This window comes from Atractosteus spatula (assembly GCF_055471065.1).
Source record: "Atractosteus spatula isolate fAtrSpa1 chromosome 10 unlocalized genomic scaffold, fAtrSpa1.hap1 SUPER_10_unloc_14, whole genome shotgun sequence".
In the NCBI taxonomy this organism is placed as follows: Eukaryota; Metazoa; Chordata; class Actinopteri; order Semionotiformes; family Lepisosteidae; genus Atractosteus; species Atractosteus spatula.
In genome coordinates, this window is record NW_028296617.1 from 463,470 (window position 1) to 485,114 (window position 21,645).

At 41.9% G+C, this 21,645-nt stretch overlaps 2 non-coding genes across 2 annotated transcripts; both read right to left on the bottom strand.

The window, feature by feature from the left end:
• Positions 1-12,535: 12,535 nt before the first annotated feature.
• On the bottom strand, positions 12,536-12,607 carry trnat-cgu (transfer RNA threonine (anticodon CGU)). The gene has a single exon. It is a non-coding gene; the product is annotated as a tRNA-Thr (tRNA).
• A 3,281-nt stretch (positions 12,608-15,888) lies between these two features.
• Positions 15,889-15,961, bottom strand: trnak-uuu (transfer RNA lysine (anticodon UUU)). The gene has a single exon. It is a non-coding gene; the product is annotated as a tRNA-Lys (tRNA).
• Between the last annotated feature and the right edge of the window lie 5,684 nt (positions 15,962-21,645).

Below are 21,645 nucleotides of genomic sequence, written 5' to 3' on the forward strand. Positions count from 1 at the left end.
GCAAAGCTTATTCAATCTTTGCGCACAGCGCTCCATCAGAAATACTTTGTCCAAGTTTTGAAGAGATTGTGGGATTCTCTGCACGCGTTCACATCACGTACCTCAGACAACACCACCATTCGATGGGAAATTGATTCTGCTTCTTGCAGTTGTTCCTGTGGTTGCAGTAGTTACAAAGTCTCACTTTCCTCCACCTTCTGCTATAGTATTCACTGGGTGAGCTTCATCATTTGGCTCAGAAAGGTCAACTGTGCTTCGGAAAAAATCAGCTGCAGTGTCGTTATTTTGTTGGTGAGTATTGCTGTCTTTAAAAGCACATGAAAAACACGAGTTTGTGGATTTCTCCAAATAGCAATGAATTCAGTTGTGCAGTGCTTTACTGCTTTCAGAGGGTCTTTTATCGATGCTGCTATAGTAGAGAAGTAACATAATCACAAACGCAACCATTTGTGCTGGCTGTTTCACTAAGTATTAAGCTTTTTCAACTATCACATGATTTTAACTAATTTAACATCATCTCCAGGAGAGCACCTCGCACTGCTCACTGAGCTGATGTACAGTATGTGCCCATTTCTCAAAAATTAAATATCATCTGAACTGATTTTTTCTATTTTAAATGCTTTCCTACTCTTTTAATATTTCAGTTAAATCTTGAAGTACTTTCCATTGATATTAATCCTAGTCCCGATGAACGATTCCGGGACATGGTGTACCTTAAATAATGTTCTAATAGGTTTCAGTTTGGAAAAGTGCGCTCTCCAGAAGCTACCGAAACCTCTAATGGTCGCACAAAGCTTAATGCATTAGCAACGTTTGGGGTTGAAAAAGAATATTACTTGCTATGAATACGAACACTGTTACAGGAGGCGCGTAAGGACTATTTTAGCTCAGATCATCAATTTATCTTACATTTCTACTCCATTAATATCGCTATTGAGTCCTAAAGGTAGGTCCTGGCAATACTTCATGAGATCTTCTTAAGAAAACGTAAAAAATATATTTCCAGTGCTGAACAAAAAGTAAAAAATACCGATTATGTGCAACTGATAAAATCTCTCTTCCAGGGATGTTGTAGCCACATGCAAATTACTTTATCAGCTTTAAAAGTTTCCTTTGCATTTATAAGACGATCAGCATGACACTCAAAACATACCTCTATTCAGTAAGCGCTGAGTCTGCTGGCTGAGCTAGTTGCCTCCTCACACATAATAGCAGCCCAGAAGCTAAGATAAATGAAGAGAAATTGCTTTTAGTGGGCACTTTTCATATCCGATGAGCTTGACATCTCCCAAGGGTGACGGAGTTCTTTTGCGACACTGCTTTTCCCTTTTTTCTTCTTTCTGTACTCTGATGGAAAAAAAACGAGAAAGCATGTAAGGAAAAAATGTATTTTTTTCAAGGAGAAAATGTGCACCAGGAAATGTTTGGTTTTGAAGAAGTGATTTAACATGATACATGACCTAATTTACTGTAGCAAATGCTCACACTGCAAGGTCTGCTTTACTGCTAGAGAGAAGTAGAGTGAAGATGTCATAATTTCACTGCGTTGTTGAAGAAAACATCTTTTTCTTTGAATTCTAAATCAATCAGAATTTCAAAGTGACACACAAACCCTTTGTCTGTATTAAAGAGATGATATTTTAAAACTGATAAAAATGTAGAAAACACGTTTCTCACTTAGAAATTTTAGATGGGATGGTGTATTACTAGTTGCAGTGCTGAACTCACCATGGTGCCATTCAGTTACATGATTGGCCAGTGGTTTAATGGATAACGCGTCTGATTTTGCATCATGAGATTGTGGGTTCGACTTCTACCGGGTTCGTGTGATTTTAAATCAGACTACTCAGAAATAGATGTCCATTATGTGAATGAACCACACCTGAAAGCAAACGTTGGTCAGGTTTCCTTCTTTCCAGCATGAAATAGCAAATCGTTACAAAAAGCACCAGCTAATGTCCAATAGCGTTAGTCATTTTAATTAACATGAATATACTGTAAGGTCTTGGTACATGGGAGTGGATTTCATCCACAATTTAAAAAAGGGCAAATTATATTTACAGGCTTCAGACACTTTTTAATACAAAAGTGACCTAAAACTCTGTAACTTTCAGGTTTGTTTGAACCTGTAATGAAAAAGGGGCCTGAAACTTCCATTCTGTGATGTAACTGTCTCTAAAGTCGGATGTGATGTTTCACGGATGTGCAGTGTGCCTTTTCTCTTGTCGTGTTCAAAATGACTTGCTGTGTAATTTCCTGAATGCGTGTCCTGTACTGCTCTGTTATTTCATTTAGATTATCTATGTGGTGTACAGATAAAATCAAACTGCATGGTCTAATTTCCAGGTTCGGCACCAGCTGAACCTGAACATACATCAGCCGATCTCGACATGATTTGAGCACACAACCTTTTGATGTGGTATCAGATGCACTACTGTTGCACCACGAGGTCACTCCCCATAAGGGCTTTTAATTCCCGCAAGGAGAAAAATCAGCGTCCCTGAAAAAGATTTTTTTTTTTCATTCTCTCCTGTGAGAAGCGCCGCTCTTCCAACGAGGGTCTCTTCTTCCCAGACCACAGATTATTCTTCCTGTCCGGCTCTCACACAGAGAGCAGACACACTGTCTCCACTAATGTGTTTACTACATCTATAGATCTGACCCCCTTACAGCCCTGATATTCCTGGACAGGATCCCATATTGAGCAGTATTTCTCGCGTTCTGAACTTACAGTGTGTACACAATGTACTTTATACACAAAGTAAGTGTTTTCGTAACTCTTGGATGTTTTGTGAAAATGTTACTGGCATGCCAAAATCGCCCCCTCAACTGAACAGTCCCACCCACCTCAGTTTTGGATAAAAGGTTTGGATAAAAAGTTTTTGAACACTTTCACTTACTTAACTTGAGCCGTAAAAAATAGTTGTACTTTGTCAATGGTCAGATAACTACACTAACCCCGAATTCACAGTTACTACATCAGACTGTTTGATGTGCAGGAGGGCTATCCATCCAGGAACAGCACGTTACATAGTGTCTATGTTTTTGGGTGTCAACATTATTATGACCTTATTTGCTCAGGTGGACCAATGCCTTGCAGTAGTTTATCCTCATACTTACAATCGTTATATAACTAGGACTGTAGTTATAGAAGTTTGTACTTTCTGTTGGTTTTACAATGATTTCTTAATGATTCAGAACCTCGTTACCGTTGATGTTGTTGCAAAAATGAACACATATGGTTGATGCTCCAGGAAAAAATAATCACGTGAGTTCTGATGAACGTGGAACTGTTCTTCATCACTAAATACCAGATTGCTTGTCGTTATCTTCTAACATGAAATACTAATCAGTGGCATGCTTGTGAGAATTCACTTGGATGGTTGTAATGGCTCCGTTTAAACCGAAATATCACTGCCCCCCTCAGGATTTCAGACCCCCCCCTCCCTACAGATCATTCCCCTGGCGCCAGTCCTGGGTATAATGATGAACATAGCTGCCTTGCAAGCAGTGAATCCAGGTGTGATTCCCACCTGACCCATCGACAAACCTTTTCCAATGAATCTTTGATCAATTTAAAAAAAGTCTTGAAGCTGGTAGGCTAGGGAAGAAGCACTGTTTGAGTGCACTGAGGAAAATGTGCTACTGTGCTGTGCTGCTCCAGTAGCGCAATTTGTCAGGTTGTGGTGCTTTTATAGTGGAGTTATGCTGAGGTTGTGAGTTCACTTATCACAGGGAATAGTTTCTGTTTTCAGCCGCAGAAACTTGCTGTTTAATTTAAGGCAGTTCTTGTGTTACTTTTTCCGCTCGATGGAGCTGTATTAATGCAGGCACACCTGCTTCCACGTACACGAGGGTAATTTTCCTCTTCCACCTACAATTTCAACATTTACCTTGGGAGATGTCAAACCACAGAGCCTGTGCTGCGTGTCAGTGCCGGCTTATTGGACACCCCGTTGAACATAAAAAGCATATTGAGCTCCTTGGACATAAGCCATTTCTCGTCACTTGCTCAGCGAGCAGGCTCAGCGCACACTGAATGCAGGTGTCTCAGAGCAATTGAGATGTGTCCAAGTGGCTGTAAAAGGGATATATATGATGCCAGTGCTGTGGCTTAGTTCTCCAACGGCAGGTGTAGCGGCACGCCGGTTGGAGTATTCTCGGTCGCATTTAATGGCAACGTCAGCTCAAAGATTTGGTTCAAACCACCAAATGGAGACGGGTGTGCAGACAAGCTGACCCTGCTGATGTGGGATTAACACTAGGATGAGTGAGTGCTGTGGCTTAGGTGGTTAAAGCGCCTGCCTTGTAAACAGATGATCCTGGGTTGAATCCTAGTGGTGCCATTCTTCCTGTCTTGCTGCACAGTTTATCATTATGGACGGCAACATGCTTCTACATTAAATGTAATGGAAGTGTTCATTTAATTTTTGGAACAACTTTTTAAAAAAAAATCCATACAAATTGCAAAAGATAAAATAGTCATCTTTCTTGTCGGTGCAGAGGAATTACTGCCAGCTGGCCAAGAAATGAAACGATTTTTTTGTCTTTAGCCAAAAACCTGTGAATGTAGAAAAAAGGTGACGTGCGTTAGTTTCTATGGCACAATCAGTCATCGTATCCTTCAGTAAAACATAACGTTGGTAAATCAAAAGTCCCCACAGACGCATTTCAAATTAATCTGACCTCAACACCGTCTCCCCTAAATGTGATGGGGTTTCTTTGGATGTCCTTAAGCATCCTGATAGTTGCAGAGATTTCAAACTTTTGGCACAAGTCAAACTCCAAGAAGTTAATAGTTGAGCGCCTAAGTCAATATCACCTGGAATGTGACTATGTAAACTTAAATAGTATTCAAAATATTGCAATTTTGTTGTAGTTTAAAAAGATATTTTAGCTGGGGATTCTCAAATGATGAGGGTAGAAAAGAGAACCATTCGACACCATCAGGAATGCTTAACGTGTGATAAAAGTGTTTTTTTAATCACAAAGTGAAAATAGTGAATTTGTCTTTCATTTAGACGTTCATCAAAAGCTCTTTAAACGATGAAGGAGAGGTTTGTGTTCCGAATTCTCTTCGTGTCTCATTGTCTTGCTTTGATTTTTAAAATGTACACTGTTGACTATTCACTCTTCCTAACACAATTAAAGAGCCGAGTTTAGTTCAGAGGTAAAGCATCTCATGCATCGTATGAAGCTCTGTTTTCTATCACCAGCGTCTCCACTCTGGATTTCTTTTTAAGTGCGATATCTTTTCTGTGATTTCTTTCGTTTGAATACCCTCATGTGTGATGTAAGAGAAAACCGGCTCAGGGACGCCAAATATGTAACGTTGTGGCTCTCTGAAGGCACCAGTTCTGTAGGGTTTGGGCATTTACTGTGACAATTATTAATTGTAGCAGTAAATCACAAAGTTGTTTCTTTTGATGGCTTTAGAACCCAACCATGCGACATAACTCAAACAATGCACACACACAGGTACTAATACACGAGGATACATTTATTAATACATAGAATATGCATATAAACCTAACAGATCTTATCGAGAGGGTTATCAGAATACAAAAGATATATATTCATTCAGTTACGAAGAGTTACACATCAAGAGGACATACGTGCAGTATATCATTCATTTAGACCGTTTCGTAAATGAACTTGGTTATAACTTCTACATTAGATACTCAAAACAAGTACATAACTCTTAGGAATTAAATTGATATCAACTGGTTTGGATAACAATTGAATTCTCGAGCTGTAATGCATTGAAGTTGAATACTCATCCAATTTCTTTGGGGATTCATATCTCCTGCAGGCTCAAAGAAACAGTTGCAGGCTGTTGCTGTCCAATCCGCGCTCTCTGGCTCGGTGCCAGGCTGTGCTGTGCGGCTTGCGACGGTGCGCTGCTGATGCTCACTGACCGGCTAGTTAGTGTTGGCTTTAACTAGCAAAGTTTTCGCACAGGAGAAAAGATGACTGTGGGTCCCAGCAAGTCAGGAAGAGGACCGGTTCGGTCCTGATGAAGAGCTAGTTCTGAATAGTGATTCAGCTGTCCACAGTTCCGACCTGTTCACGAGGCCTGCTGCTGGCGCTAACCTCGGGTGGATCCTCTGGTTATTCTCTGGAAACCTCCGCTCTAGACTCTTAGAACAAAGGAAAGTTCTGGCACTCGGACACACTGGCCGTTCCGTGGTTGTCCGGGCTGAGTCTCAGGATGGTCAGGAGGCGCGCTGCGAGAATGTCCTGCCCTTGGGAGCCTTCTGCTCCTGGGCCGTCCTGCCCTGGAATTCTCCTTTGAATTCCCTTTAGAATAGTCCACAGAATCCTCTCCAGAATCCCTCTGAATCTCGTTTTTACCTGGAGGAACTTCAGCTCGTTGATTGGCTGAAAGTTCCATGGGCATCAGAGTCCCACGTGGGTTATTCAGCCCTACCAGTCCCTGATTGGTTGATCAAGGTGAGATATGAGTCATTTACTCCTGACACCTAGAAATGCAGTCCAGATGTCCATCTGGCACTCCCTAGACAGATAGGCGCCAATGGATGACCATTGATCATGATAGCCAGGCTTAGCTAAGTGCATCCCCCTTTGGGAGCTGTCCTAGGACCTTAAATCACCCTGCACTAATGGTCTCTCTGTGGCTGCACCACAGAGATGAACAGAGAAATGGGGCCTCATTTGGGAAGCTCAGAAACACTTAATTCTGCCTTATTATTAAGCCTCGCCGCTACAGTGAATTTCAGCGTTTTAAAGAGATGTAATTTTTAAAACAGACAAAATGAAAGACTTATTAACTAAATACACATAGAAAACCTGCACCTAATTGAGAAAATTTGGACTGGGGCGATGTATTATTGTAGCGGCGCAAGCTCACAGTGGTGCACTTGAGGAATGCGGTACAAGGGCCAGTGGTGCATTGGATAACGCATCTGATTATGGATCAGGAGACTGTAGGATCGTAATGCTCTTAAACCCAGTACCATAACCGCAGTGTGTTCAGTCCTACACAACCTTTCTATCGACTGAATAAACCTCCTGTTCCATCTCCATCTTCTTCCCACACATTCCGGCTATTTCACCACCGTTACTGTTGGACCACAGTCACAGATACGTAAGGGACACTATTCTGAAGAACCATCTTAAATAAATAACGTTGCAAAAGGTAACAATAAGGGTTTCTTAACGTAACCTTACATCTGGCCATACAATACAATTTCTGTACCCTCAAATAAAAAAAAATTGTACTGCTTTCTCCTGAGAAGTGTAGTGTCAAATACAAGTGTAGTGTCAAATCACAATAAATAATATATCAAATATACTAAATTAACACCCAGATATGACAGATGTGACAACACACAGCTATGACAGAACACATTGAAGACTTAAGCCCTTTAAATTTTTATTTCCTTAATTTCCATTCTCTTCCCTACCCAGGATAACTGAAAACTAACTGTAATAAAGACTGTATATGCATTACTTGTAATACAGCTATTAATAAAGATATACATGGAACCTAATTATTCATAAATAACACTTGTATTACTAAAAATGTGTTATGATAACATTCATTGTGAATATTTGTGGTGTCTGGAAAGCAATTTTGGTTAAATATAATAATAATTTTCAAGCAAGTGGTGCATAAGCTTGTTAATTAATGAGTACATTATTTCCATTACATTCAAGACAGTTCTAATGTGATCAATTGTTCTGCTTAGTCCGCTACCGAGTTGCTTAAAACCTATGAAGAGGTGGTTTAAGCTAGACTCCTAATGCAGTAACATCTAATGGGCAGCAGCTGTTTTAGGTTTGTTGCAATCGAGAACAGGTTTAGTACAGAGCTGCTGACAAATTTCAGCGGAGTTTATTGTATATAAGTTTATTGCAATTGACCCATTGTAGCTACCAATCAGCAGCAAGGAAAAACAAACTTCACTTGTGCCTTTTAAAAAAAGGGAAACAGAGTAGTAGTTTATGTGGTAATTTCAGGTACTGTACAATGTAAGAACTAAAGTTAACTACTCCCATAGTAATGCGTGGGGTCCTATCAATAGAAAAAAAAATGTTGTAACCCAAAAAAACAACAAACACAAAACGAGAATCTTCCAGGAACCTAGGTAAATCCCTGTAGTAGTCTAACAACTATGAAAAAAAAAACCAAACGCAACACCTTCAAAAGAAAAAGAACATTAAAAACAAATCTGGGGAACAACAAAAACACAGAATCTAATGTGAGAGCTTTTTCAAGTCTTCAGTGCTCCTCTCATCTCAGTAGACCTCTCTCATATATTTGTGTACAGGTCAGTTGGAGGTACACAGCTGATGGTAATTTTAGTAGGGAGCTGCGTCAAGGTTTATTCCATGCTGAAAAGAGAAGGAAACATAATGTTTCAGCTGTGGAGCCTTCTTTGATTGTGACTCAAAATAAACCTTTACTTGTTCATTTGATGTTAGTTTATCTCCATCAAATACCTAAGAGTATCTAAACTCGACAGTTGCTTTCAGTAGCTGAAAACACTGCTCCAGGTGAGGCTTGAACTCACAACCCCAGCATAACTCCGCTGTGCACTGTTGTATAAGTACCACGCGCTGATTGATTGCGCCACTGGAGCTATGCAAGTTGTGATCCTTATACAGACTGACGCTGCAGAAACACAGGGTGAAAACAGTTTCGGTTGTGGATCCATCTCCACATGGGGAACACTAAAATAGCAAGGAAAATACAAGAAAAGAAACTGAAAGAATTGTGCTAACAGCAAATGGGGACGGAGGGAGGTGGTCGAACAAGTAAATAAGCCTGGCAGATTATTTGTAGCGACATTTTTTGAGTCAATCAGCACACTGATTTCTCTTCATGTACCTTAAACTGTGCAGTTTGTATTTTCGTTGTAGATAGGTTTCTTCAGAAGTCCAGTAAATTGACGATAATGGAGAACTAGCTGACACACCCCGTCGTGAAGACCCTCTGTAAGGTGATTACACGTTTCATTTTCAAGTCGCCTCCTTTACACGCAATTGCAGCTCCGACACTGAGAGAAAGCATGAGAAATGGCAGTACAGGCTCGATGGCTTCACATCTCCTATCAATCACATAAAATTGCAGTAAAGCGCTCTAAATATGACTCTGAAGTACTGGGAAAGATGATTATTTTGAGCGTGCCTCCCAGGGTCTGCTACAAGGCTGAAGTTGGCTTCTTATTCGCGTTTTTCGTTCCGCCTTAAATGCTGCTGCTGTGATGTTATGTCGCCTTTCGCCTGTAGATGGCTCTATTCGATCAGTACTAATTCGGCTGGAAAACTGTAGACATCCTCAGTGAAAGGGAATATCCAAATAAATAGCGACTGTCCAAATTATATTTTTGTATGGAATATATTTTAGAAAATCGCAAACCAATTTTAAAAACTCACCATAACATGGACTTGCACTGGGAAAAAGGTGATTGTGCTTTCTGCTTATTGCTACGGCCCTCCCCCCTGATTATAAAAACGTCTCACAATTCTGACACCGAGGTGTGAGAGACAATGTAATAGACTTTCAAAATCCTGAAGTACAAGACATTTTAATGCACCATTTTTCAAATATGACCCTCTGATCTTGGCTTGTCAGAATACATTGCGAAAAAGTATGGCACGAATTGCAATGGCACAAATTGTTGAGAATATCACTGACCTTGCCGATATTTGCAGGGGATATGAGTGTTTTGCGCACGTTGAACTACAGCACGTAAGAATTGAGCTTCTTAGTCAATATCACCGGGGAATGTCCAATAATGACGAACATCTGTAGCTTCAAGGAAACTTCGACTCGCACATGGAGTTTTATCTTCGAATGGAGGGTGGGAGAATTCATTTATACTCTCGTTGCTCATTAGCTAAACTATTTTAAAAATATGACGCAGATTTGTTCGAGAAACTTGTAATCGTCTTAAAGAGAGTCTTCTTGAAGACGTGCACCAGGTAGCTCTCCACTGTTAATTGACAGGACTTTAGAATAAACTGTTCTCATACAAATTACTGTTTGTTCAAACATACAAATTACACATCTTAAGGAACATGAAGAGAAATCTGTGTACTAAATAACATAAAACTGTCGCTGCAAATTATCGCCAAGCTGTTTTACGTGTCCTAACACCTCTTTCTTTCCTATTTTGCAGCGAGCACAATTCTTTCTGTTTCTTCGTCGCTATTTTACTGTCTCTTCCCCCATGTGCAGATGGATCCACAGCCGAAACTTGAGGTCGGTTCCTATTACTCTGTCTGATTGAAAGAGCTGTATTAAAGGCACTCCCATCTCTGCAGGAAAGTTATTGCTGCTCTCAACACAATATACTGCAGACAAATATAGCGATACTGTCACGTGTTCCTGCTGTCAGTCTATTATGTCATGTTCATCCACACCCAGAAACATTACTGCTGTAGCACCAGAGTTATATAGGCGCAGTCCAAAGAGCAAGAATCTCTTAATCTCAGAACTGTGGGTTCAGCCCCCACATTGGGTCCCTCTGTGTCAATTTGATCCCGCCAATCCTCCTAGCATGACCTGATGGCGTAACAGTGATACCCAGTACCCAGCGTAATTCAGCTTTCTTTCCACTTGATTCAGATTTTGATCTGAAATCATCGGCCGAACAAGAGTTTGTCTAAATCGAGGGAGATTTGCTCACAAGCAAGTATTAAACACTTCAGGATTATCTGTTCGAATACCACACTTTGTCAAAACACTGCCGCTTCTTAAGCTAATAAGTAATGGTTTTTGAGCACGCATTGTATTGTTAATGCTTATATTAAAAAAGCATAAATTCACATAATGGAATTTGGACTGAACAAAGTAGTCCAGCCCCTTTACAACATTACATACCCACTGATTAAAGCTTAAAACTACAGCAGCAGGAGTAACAATAATGGCAACAACATGTTTGGAGTTCGGCATTTCATTTATACTGCGGAAACATCGTATCGGAATGAACTGCCGAGATAAAAGAGCATTTGCGGCTTCAGATCGTTTTTACAGAGCATTGCGTTGTTCTGTTCATGCTGACTACACGCTTTAAATTTGTCATTTACTGCAAGCGTTGCTTTTCCAGGTTTTTCTGAAATTCCTCGCATTTGAGCCAGCACTAAAATATTTCATTCCCGTCGCTGAATACATCGTGGAAACGGTATTTGCAACGGAATGCTGTCACACATGAAATCTTTTTGTTATTCGGTTCTGAAGTTTGAAAATGAAAATAAAACGGGGGTCACTTCATAGGCTTGAAAGAAATCCAAGCAGCATAAAAACCAGCGAACTCTCACAAATTGCATTGTGCTGCACCTTTCTTCTGCTGCTTTTATAAATCTGCCTTAAACATTTGAATGCATACCTTACTGCTGCTAATCACATTCACGTGCTTACGAAGCTTTTTTCTGTCCGTTATGTTTTTCCAAAGCGGTTTCTCCGTTTTCCTTGTACTGTGATTGTCAGCGAGCACAACAAGACTGAAATAGTGTAAAGGCAGGTAAAAAAGACAAGGTAAAACGCCTGACTGTCGGGAGTGGGATTTGAACCCGTGCTTCTATTTGGAGAGCGGAACACAAAGATTGAAAGACACAAAACTGTGAATTTGCTGTTTTAAACCGCTCCACTATCCTGAAGAAATGGGTGCTGATTGTACCAGTTGCATCCGATTTTCTGTAACTTTAGGACGATTGATACGACTGGACGAACACAATTTGTGGCGTTTAGCATGACATGGAAAACGGTACCAGAGCATTCGGGTCCGGAGTACCAGACTCAGAAACAGTTTTTACCCCCGCACTATCAAACTATTAAACTCCCAGCCTCTCTCACTCTCACCTCACCTCTCACCTATGATCTGAACCTCACAGTGCCTTCTTTCTTACCAAAAACCCAAACACATTGAAAATCTACCTCTACCATACATGTCAAAAGTTCACTCCCCATAATTTCTATCCCTTTATTTCATTCTTTTGATGCATGTTTTTGCACATAACCTGTTACCTTTTTGTTGTTTTGCACACTGCCTGTTGTTGTTTTTTGCACATCGGCTGTTGTCTCTGTCTCTGTGTTTTTTTCTTTGTACTACTTATGTCCGAGAGCTAGCTAAATAGCATTTCGTTATAATATATACCTGTATATGAGTATAATGACAATAAACTTGAATTTGAACTTGAACTTGACATAGTCTTGCAGGCAGTATATTATTTTATCGTTTACTCGTTAAAAAAACACGGTCTTCTCGTTCCAAAGTCAGATTTTTAGTGCTTTCGAACGTCACTTCCAACCTGGACTGACAGCTCACCCGATCTGTTTGTGATCAGACCATGGGGGGGTTTACCAAGCGCACGTTCCTTCCCAGTGCTGAGGCGATCATTCGGAAGATGGGTGTGAAGAGAGACAAGCTTTGTCGACTAAAAAACAAGGCAGGATATGCAAGAATAGTAATCACTGGCGACAGTTATGTTCTTTTACTATTGAGACTCCTACATTACGAGTTCTTTGAAGACATTGAAACTGAAGGAAAGCGGCGACAAATGAAACAGGCACGGGTGGGGATTGAACCGACGGTCTTCAGTTAACGAGACAGACGCCTTACCACTTGGCCACCGCGCCTTCGAGCAAATATGGGAATAATGTTGTTCAAATTATTTTTTTCTGAATCTGGTTTACATCGCCTGGAGGCAGCAACAACAATAAAAGGGATACTTAACAAGGAGATATGCTGTAGCAGTGCGAATCCAACAGATGCTCCTGAAGAGACTGGAGGTTTAAGCCAACTCCTTAGAGCGCTCGGCCGCGTTACTCTCTTCAGCTCTTGTTGTTTGACCTAGTGGTTTTATAACGCGTGGAAACGACCGCAACTTCGTTTTCTGAGATGCTTTCTCTCACGTGGTGAAATCTCGACCTCTTTGGCATCTCTGGCTATAGTTCTTCTGTAGAGCAGGCTTTCACACCTCTGCTTATAGTGCCCTTGAAGTCATTTTATTTTTACAGGAAGACGCATTCCCTAACGATCTCTCCTGTTTTAGAAATGCTTCATAAGGCGTGTTTGATTCAACGGACAAACAGTATACTAATTGTACAATGCAGATTTATGCGGCATTCGTACTGGATTTGAGTGGGATTCTGAAATACTTCTTGCAAAGGTATTCAGACTTTCTTGAACCTATAATAAAAACACAGACCTGAAACTCCCTAGCTTCCAATCTCTGATGTTGCTGTCCTTAAACTCGGACGTGATGTTCTGCAGACGTGTGCATAATGTCCTGTTTTCTTACAGTGTACACATTTTGCTGTTCACGCTCCGCATTCATCTGCTTTGTGCATTGTTAGTCCGCACCTGTAACATGTAATGTCAGCCGTCCCCTGTTCTTCTACAGTATATCTCTAGCATGACTGCGTCCTGCTGCTCGGCTTTTGTTTGAGCGAGCGCCCCGTTCAGTGTCACTTTGTCACTGTGGTCAGAAAGCATTCTTGATTCTGCTTGAGCTGCTTCATGAATTCTAGCGACTGTAAGAGCTCTTTCTAAAGTCAGCCCTTCCTCCTGCAGCAATTTATAGTCTCTTATGTGCACATTTTTCCACAAGTTGATCTCTTAACATGTCAGTTTCCAATACTCCAAAGTCACAAGATTTAGCCAGTCCTCTTAGTGCAGTCACAAAAGCATCAACTGAAGTTCTCTGCCTAAATTTATGCCGTTCCAAAACCACATTTCTCTGCGGTGTAAAGTAAGCGTCTAAGGCAGCTACAGTCTGTTCATATGTACCTTTTTCAACAGGGAGGTTGGCGAAAATCCGCTGCACGGGCACCCAGATACAGTGCAGTAATGTAGCACGTCTCACGGCATCCGGAGCTTCTGTAGATCCACTGGCTATTTAAAAAAATCTGTACGACTCCATCCATATCTTGTATTCCGCATACAAATCCGGAGCTCCGAGTTTCAGTAGAAGCGGTAGAAAAAGCTGGGCATAAGCAAAGCTTCTCGGCGCGGCTGCCATATCTTCCATGGCGCAAGCTAAACGAAAAGTCCGAAAATTCAAAAGTTCGTTTCTACCAGCAAGAGAACAAAAATCTGCAGTATTCTGCTCGCTTTGAGTCCGTCAAGCACTCATCTCTCGTCGCCATAAATGTTGTGTATCTTAATAAAGAGACGTTTTTATATTATTTTAACTATTTTGTTAACTACACAGATCACGCCCTTACACCATATATTCCCGCCTTCTACTCTCTCGTTCTGTTGTCTCGCGATTTCTACTCACTATACTACATTTAGTATGACTTCTTGTTGCAGTTGAGCTCAAAGCTGGAGATGATCTCCATATTCTACCGCACTAACTAGTCCGAAACGTAGTACACAGTACACACTTTTTAAGTGAAGTCAGGTTGTTAAAAAATTAAACCAGCGCCCTGTCACAGAAACGTACCCCGGTCTACCGCGCAACAAGCGGGGGTACTCAGCAGTATACTGTAACGCAACGGGGGCTCAGGCGGGCGCCCTTGCCGCATCAGGTCGGCCCCACACCGTCCGGGGCTCGAACCCGGGACTTCCGCGTCTCTCTGCAGCGACCCAGCCCCGTGAGCTAAAGAGAGATCTCTCCACAGCCCAGTAGCTGTAGTCCTGCTATCACAGGGAAGGGCGGTGACGTCACCTGCTCTGGTACGCCGGCTCTTACACAGTACCTGTCGGCCGTAAGCGTTACAATACTAACGAGGAGCGCTTGTCTGCAGCTGAGCGTCAGCTCTGTTTACTGTTAGCAGTCATTGCCTCATTTCCAAACACTTTTTCACCTGCTCTCAGCTTTTAAAGACAGTCATAAACGCTCAAGAAGTAATTCATGTCAGTTTGAAGTCTGTTTCTGTTGTCTCAGCTCTTGATAAAGAAAAGCCGTGCGTGGGAGACTCCCTCTCTGAAGAAGTTTGCCGTCACCCTGCGAGGGAAAAGAGCCATCAATCACCGAGGCAACCACTGAGACAGTTAACATTAAACACGTGAAATGCGAGATGTTGTGATTTTTTTCCTGCTTAAGGCTTCTATCGTTTCTATTCTAACGAGAAAGACCTCTTTATTAGAAGTGAGATTTTAACAAACGTCTCCAGGGGTAACTGCGACCTGAACGCAACGCCTTAGACCACCAGCCATCTTGCCTGTGGTACTTATAATGAAGTATATATTTTATTTCTACTCGTTGATAAGAAAAGTGAAATCATGTAATTAGGGATATGTCTTTTTTTCATGGGGAAAACTAGCCCGAGCAAATGTAAAGTTTAGAGCAGCGCTCAATAAAAATGATCAGAAACCGAAAGCGCTTCTTATACGGATCAATATATTCCGATACCACTGGTTCTGCAGAAGAAATAAGAAAAGCCGAACTCAAAGCACTGTGTTGCCATTACGGCTACTCCATCTGCAGCTGCTTTAAGATTACTCACACTGTGTTGCCATTAAGGCTACCTAGTTAAAAAAAAAAACTTATCGTCACCTTTTTGAACGTGATTGTTAGACACCCGTTAAATCTCAACCGAGGTTTCTTGAGAGATCGTTCAGCGAGCGAGTAATAAAAAACTACTTCGCTTCTAACCTCTGCTGTCGCTGTAAACTCGGACGTGATGTTCTGCAGATGTGCAGTGTGCCTTTCCTCTCGTCGTATTCAAGAGTACTCACTGTGTGAGCTCCTCACTGCGTGTTCTGTATTCTACTGTGATTTAATTTAGATGATTACGTGGAGTAGAGTGACAAGATCTATTGAACATTTTCGGTTTGTGAAATGAAACACTAAATACACTACAGTAAATACAAGTAATGGACATTTAAAATAACCACAGTACAGCTAGAAGAGTGAAAGATAAAAGACTATTTAGAATGAGATTCACAATAGACTTAAGAAAGGCACAACCGCCCGAACAGGGACTTGAACCCTGGGCCCTCAGATTAAAAGTCTGATGCTCTACCGACTGAGCTATCCGGGCTCTGAAAGAAAGTCTACACTGTCGGGATCCTCGCAAGTCACGTGTCTCTTGTGCCGAAGAGCAGTCATACCTGACCCGTCTGGGATGACCACTGACAGACTTTATCCAGAAGCGACGGCACCACTCCCAGTAGAATGAGTGAGAAATACAGCATGACATGGGTAGTTAAGGGGCTCCCACAATCCATCTTTCCTCACATTACTGATTTTTTTCAATAGCATTTTGACCTTTTTTCACATTCAGATTTTTTTCACATTTAATAAAATCTTTCAATCAACAACAGTTGGGGTTAAGGGCCTTGTTCTGGAGCCCCATGGAGTAGGATTCCTCTGCCGACCGTGGGATGTAAACCAGCAACCTTCCAGCCACAGGTGCAGATCCTTAGCCACAGAGCCACCAAATGTGCCAATTCTTTAGAAAGAAGTCCAAAGAATGCAAATTTACTTTTTTAAAATAGCTGTTGTAAATAACATCAGTGGCTATTGAAGAGTACATACAAGCACAGAGACAAGTTAATAAACTTGGAATGACTACTTACAGCTCTGGAAAGACCGAAGATATTGTTTCCGGTTGTTAAGGAACAAGTAATAGGTTTATTCCATGCTGAAAAAAAGAAAACAATGTTTCGGCCGTGGAGCCTTCTTCAGGTGTGAGAGAGAAGGCAGTAGGCAAAGGTAATGTAGTGGGAGAACAAAAGCTGGGAGGGAGGAAGGGTGAGAGGCGGGAGCAGGGGACAGAAAGAGAGGCCAATCAAGAGGTGTGAAGTCAGAATAGGTGTTGAGAGGTGTGAAATGAAACTTCCAATGAATGGAGAAAATTTAGTAGAATAGTAGTCTGTCGTTTAGAGAAGGGGGAAGTTGTGATCCTAGCTGCAGGATAAGTTTGGTTTGGTATCGGTAGTCTTTCTAATGTATGAGTTCAGAAAACCATCTTTGAGAACAAAGACGGAGAGATTAGAGTGGTCATGGCCATCAGAGGTTAAATGAGAAACAATGGTTTTTGGAGAGATCTTTAATCTTCACAGCCCTGACATGTTCTCTGAAGCGGTCTCCAAGTCCCCTTCCTGTTTCTCCAATATAGAGAGAAACTGGGCATTTACTGCAAGAGATACAGTAAATAAGGTTGCTGGAGGTACAAGATGCCATCTGGGTGATCCAGAATTGTCCTGAGGGGCCTTGAATGAGTGTGGTGTTGGATGTGTACTTGCAGGCGATACAGCGAGCTCTGTTGCAGGGGAAAGTACCTGGTGTGGAGGGTTGCTGAGGGCGGTCAAGGGAGCTGTGAACAAGAAGGTTGCGCAGATTAGGTGATTGACGATATAAGATGATGGGGCAGTCAGAAAAGAGGGCCCCAATGGAGGGATCATCCTGTAGGATGGAAAAGTTGTCGTTAACAGTCCTGGGGATAGGAAGTGTGTTAGGGAAGCACCAAAGGAATGCGGTTGTTACGGTGGGAGTTCCTGATTGGGTTGATGGTCCAAGGGGTGTTTTTGGCTCGGGCAAGGGCCCTGTCAATAACACTGCTGGGGTATCCTCTGTTGTTGAAAAAGGAGTACATTTTGAGGGTTTGGTTCTGGAAGTCGATGTCGTCGCTGCATATTTGTTGTAGCCGAAGGAACTGTGAAAAAGGGAGAGAATTTTTAGTATGTTTGGGGTGAAATTAGCTATACAAGAGATAGCTGTATGAAACCGTGGGTTTGTAATAAACAGAAGTGGAGAGTCTGGGGTAGTTGATGGAGAAGTTGATGTCCAGAAACGGAAGAGTAGTGGAAGATATGTTAACCATATATTTGAGGGACAGGTGGAAGTTGGTGAAATGGTGCAGGAAGCACTTAAGCTGATCGTTGGAGCATGTGGCGGCACTGACGCAGTCATCAATATATCGCTTGAAGAGGTCAGGGACATAGCCAGTGTAGCAAGCTAAGAAACGTTCTTCTACCCAGCCAACAAAGATATTGGCATAGCTGGGTCCCATTCTGGTGCCCATGGCAACTCCACTCACCTGTTGGTAAAAAAGATTATTGAAGGAGAATGCATTCAGTGTGAGAACCAGTGTTTCTGGTTGTTGTCCTTTAATTGATCTGCCACCAAAACATTAATCCTAAACAGTCAAACAAGTCCATGTGATGAAAACCTTTATGCTCTTTAATGTTTTTTTATGGATTGTGCATCTGCACTAATTTCCCCCCCTCCTACTCATCAGCTTTTGGATGAGAGATTCTGACCACTGTATAAGATCAGAAGCAATAGAAGAAACGGGCTTCTTTTCTGCTTATTAAACACACTCCTAATGCAAACAACACATTACAAGTACAACGCAAAGGTTGCACCAAATGGGATCAAGCAATTTAAAACATATGTTCAGGGTACAGGAAAGTTGTTATAGAGATGAATGGTATTCATGAAACAAATAATGTTGCAAAAAACTTTGCCAAAAGTCACAACCCATTTAACATTCATCAGACAGGTTGAATCAGTTGGATATCTCTTAGGTTTAAAATGCACTCAACGGCTGTATAATGCAAGCTCAAGAGTCAAAAGAACAATAGTGAACTACAGTTCTTACAATAATAAACAGCCATTTGATCTTGTGAATGATCTATCATACACCCTTGAAATGATGTTACAGATTTGGAAGTTTGCACAGCTTGTAGTCTTTCTAACTCCATGAGACACACAGACAGGGAGAGAAGCTGGGGGTCAGAGCGCAGGGTCAGCCACTGTGCTCTTGTGCCAAACAGGTCATACAAAGACCGCCATTCCTTATATCTTTCCCTGAACCTGTGCGTCACTACCTCACCTTCCAGAAGCAAAATATCGAGCTTCCACACACCCTTCTCCACAGTAACAGCTGTTGGAATAGAAATTGTAAATGACAGTAGACAATGGTCAGAGAAAAAAAAAAACAGGGGTTAGGCCTGCGGTCATGCAAGTAAAATCAAGTACCAAAACAAAATGCGTGAGCCTTGGGTCCCATTAGACTTGTGGCATGTGAAACCTGCCCTCCCCTGACTATGAAGTTTGAAGCCATCTTTCAGTTTAAAATCTTTACATAATGTTTGCAATAATATTGATGATTTATCAAATTGGACCTGTCTCTCGCCCGTTATTCTGCCTTCTCTTTCTAAAAGAGAATTAAAATCCCATCCCAATAAATATACTCAGTTCCTGAATTAGGACATATCTGTCATGTGAGCAACTCAGACAATATATATTTAAGCGTTTAAATTAGACATTCATGAAACCCAGATATACCACCAGTGCTCTCCCTGGTTTCATTACAAGGTGCTGTCGTACCTCTACCATCTTATTTTTAATTAGAACAGCTATACCATCAGATTTATTTTCTTTGGACCCACACCAGGTTGATCGGCCCAATGTCCACAGTTCTTCCATATCCTTATAGCAGTTTTTAAAGGGTAACCCACACTCCTGTAACAACACAATATCAGCAGTTACCTTCCTCACAAATGATAATATAGTCCTTGCCCTTAACTTGGAGCGAATGCTTCTCACATTTATGGACACAATATTAAGAGCCATACTTAAAGTAGGACCAGGGGAGACTAAAAGATCTGGCTACAATCATTCAAGTGTATAGACACCTACTATACAGGCCTCCCCCCCCCACTTTTGCTTTAATTGTCTCCTCCTCCACCACCCCCACAATCCATAGGATATTTCTCCACCTGCCATCCTTGAGTCTCTGGTTCTGAAGCTTGGTCAGTAAGATCACATATATTGGAGACATCTAAACCCATGGGAGAACCTACCTGAGGACTTGGAAAATGATCTTCCCTCACTCTGCTCGGAGTTAAATCATTTTCTAAATCCAATGTCTCTTTTAGACTGCACCCACTGTTCTGTACATTTCATTTGAGCACTTTCAGTCTCCACAGGTGGCAGGCTATTGGAAGAGATGCTACCAATCAAATCAGATTCCACCTCACTTTTTGCAACATTATCATTCTCTTCTACCTCAGCCTCATCTCCTTCACTCCATTCTGAACCCTCGCTCTCTTTTTCACCACTTTCTTCAACGTCAACCACATCCAGTTCCTGATCCAGAACCACTGCTCCAGCCCTAAATACCTCTTCAAACTCTTCCTGTTTTTGCATCGGTCTTACCAGTTTTGTTCTATTTGCAAAGGAATTTGGACAGTCTTTAAACACATGACCTTCACACTCACAGAGATTACATTTCCTCACGCTTGTACATTCAGTATATGCATGTCCAGTTTCCTTGCACTTACCACACACCACCTTTGTACAGGCATCCACAAAGTGACCCAGCTCCCCACATCTCCTGCACGGTTTTGGCTGCCCTTGGTAGAACACAAGGCCTCTATTTTCACATAATCCAATCAAAGAAGGAATGTGTTTAAATCCACCATAACCATTTTTTGTCTTCATGCAATGAAACAGGTACTCTCCATGAACAGTTCCAGATGCCATCATCATCCAAGACTTTCTGAAGCTCACCTTTCACTAAACAATACTTAGACAACCATGTCACAACATCTTCCTTCATCACCATCTCATTAAACATGCGAACAATCACAGTCCTATTAATCAATAATAATTGCTTACACTTATATAGCGCTTTTCTGGACACTCCACTCAAAGCACTTTACAGGTAATAGGGACTCCCCTCCACCACCACCAATGTGCAGCATCCACCTGGATGATGCGACAGCAGCAATAGTGCGCCAGAACGCTCACCACACATCAGCTCTCAGTGGGGAGGAGAGCAGAGTAATGTAGCCAATTCATAGAGGGGGATTATTAGGAGGCCATCATTGGTAAGGGCCAATGGGAAATTTGGTCAGGATGCCGGGGTTACACCCCTACTCTTTTCGAGAAACGCCCTGGGATTTTTAATGACCCCAGAGAGTCAGGACCTCGGTTTTACGTCTCATCCGAAGGACGGCGCCTGTTTACAGTATAGTGTCCCCGTCACTATACTGGGGCATTAGGACCCACACAGACCACAGGGTGAGCGCCCCCTGCTGGCACCACTAACACCTCTTCCAGCAGCAACCTTGGTTTTTCCCAGGAGGTCTCCCCTCCAGGTACTGACCAGGCTCACACCACATTAGAAAGATCCATCAGCTTCTGCCATTCAAACATTCTAATTAGGCCCACATCTTTTTTTCTCCTCTATTTTCATCCAAAATTCTTCCAGTAACTTCGCCGATTGAAACTAATGTCAAAACCAATTCCCTTCAGAAAAGTGATTAAGCATTTGACATCTAATGCCTTAATCCTTTCTGTAACACCTTCCTTAAAAAGTCCAACCGTGAAATATCACCCGAGTGAGCCGAACCCTCACCACCCTTATTCACCAAACGTGCGCAAAAGTAACGGCGCATGCCGAATCTACAGGCCGCCATGGCCGTTACAAATGTGTCAAAAGCAAACTAAACCTAAACCGAAACCTCTTCTGTGCACCAAACTCCCCAAAACCCTATTCCCTTAATCTTACACTTATACAAAAACTCCACTCTCGACTTCTGGGTTTAACCCTTTACATCGCCAACGCTGGTTAGAGATTCAGTGTGTCCCAGGCTCAGCGGTTATATAGGACAGGACTCGGTGAGCTGCAGGGGAAACTCGTTGTTCTGCGCTCCCCGTGCGGAATGCGCGTCTCCACCCTCCAGACTCGTCACACCGCCTTCATACTCT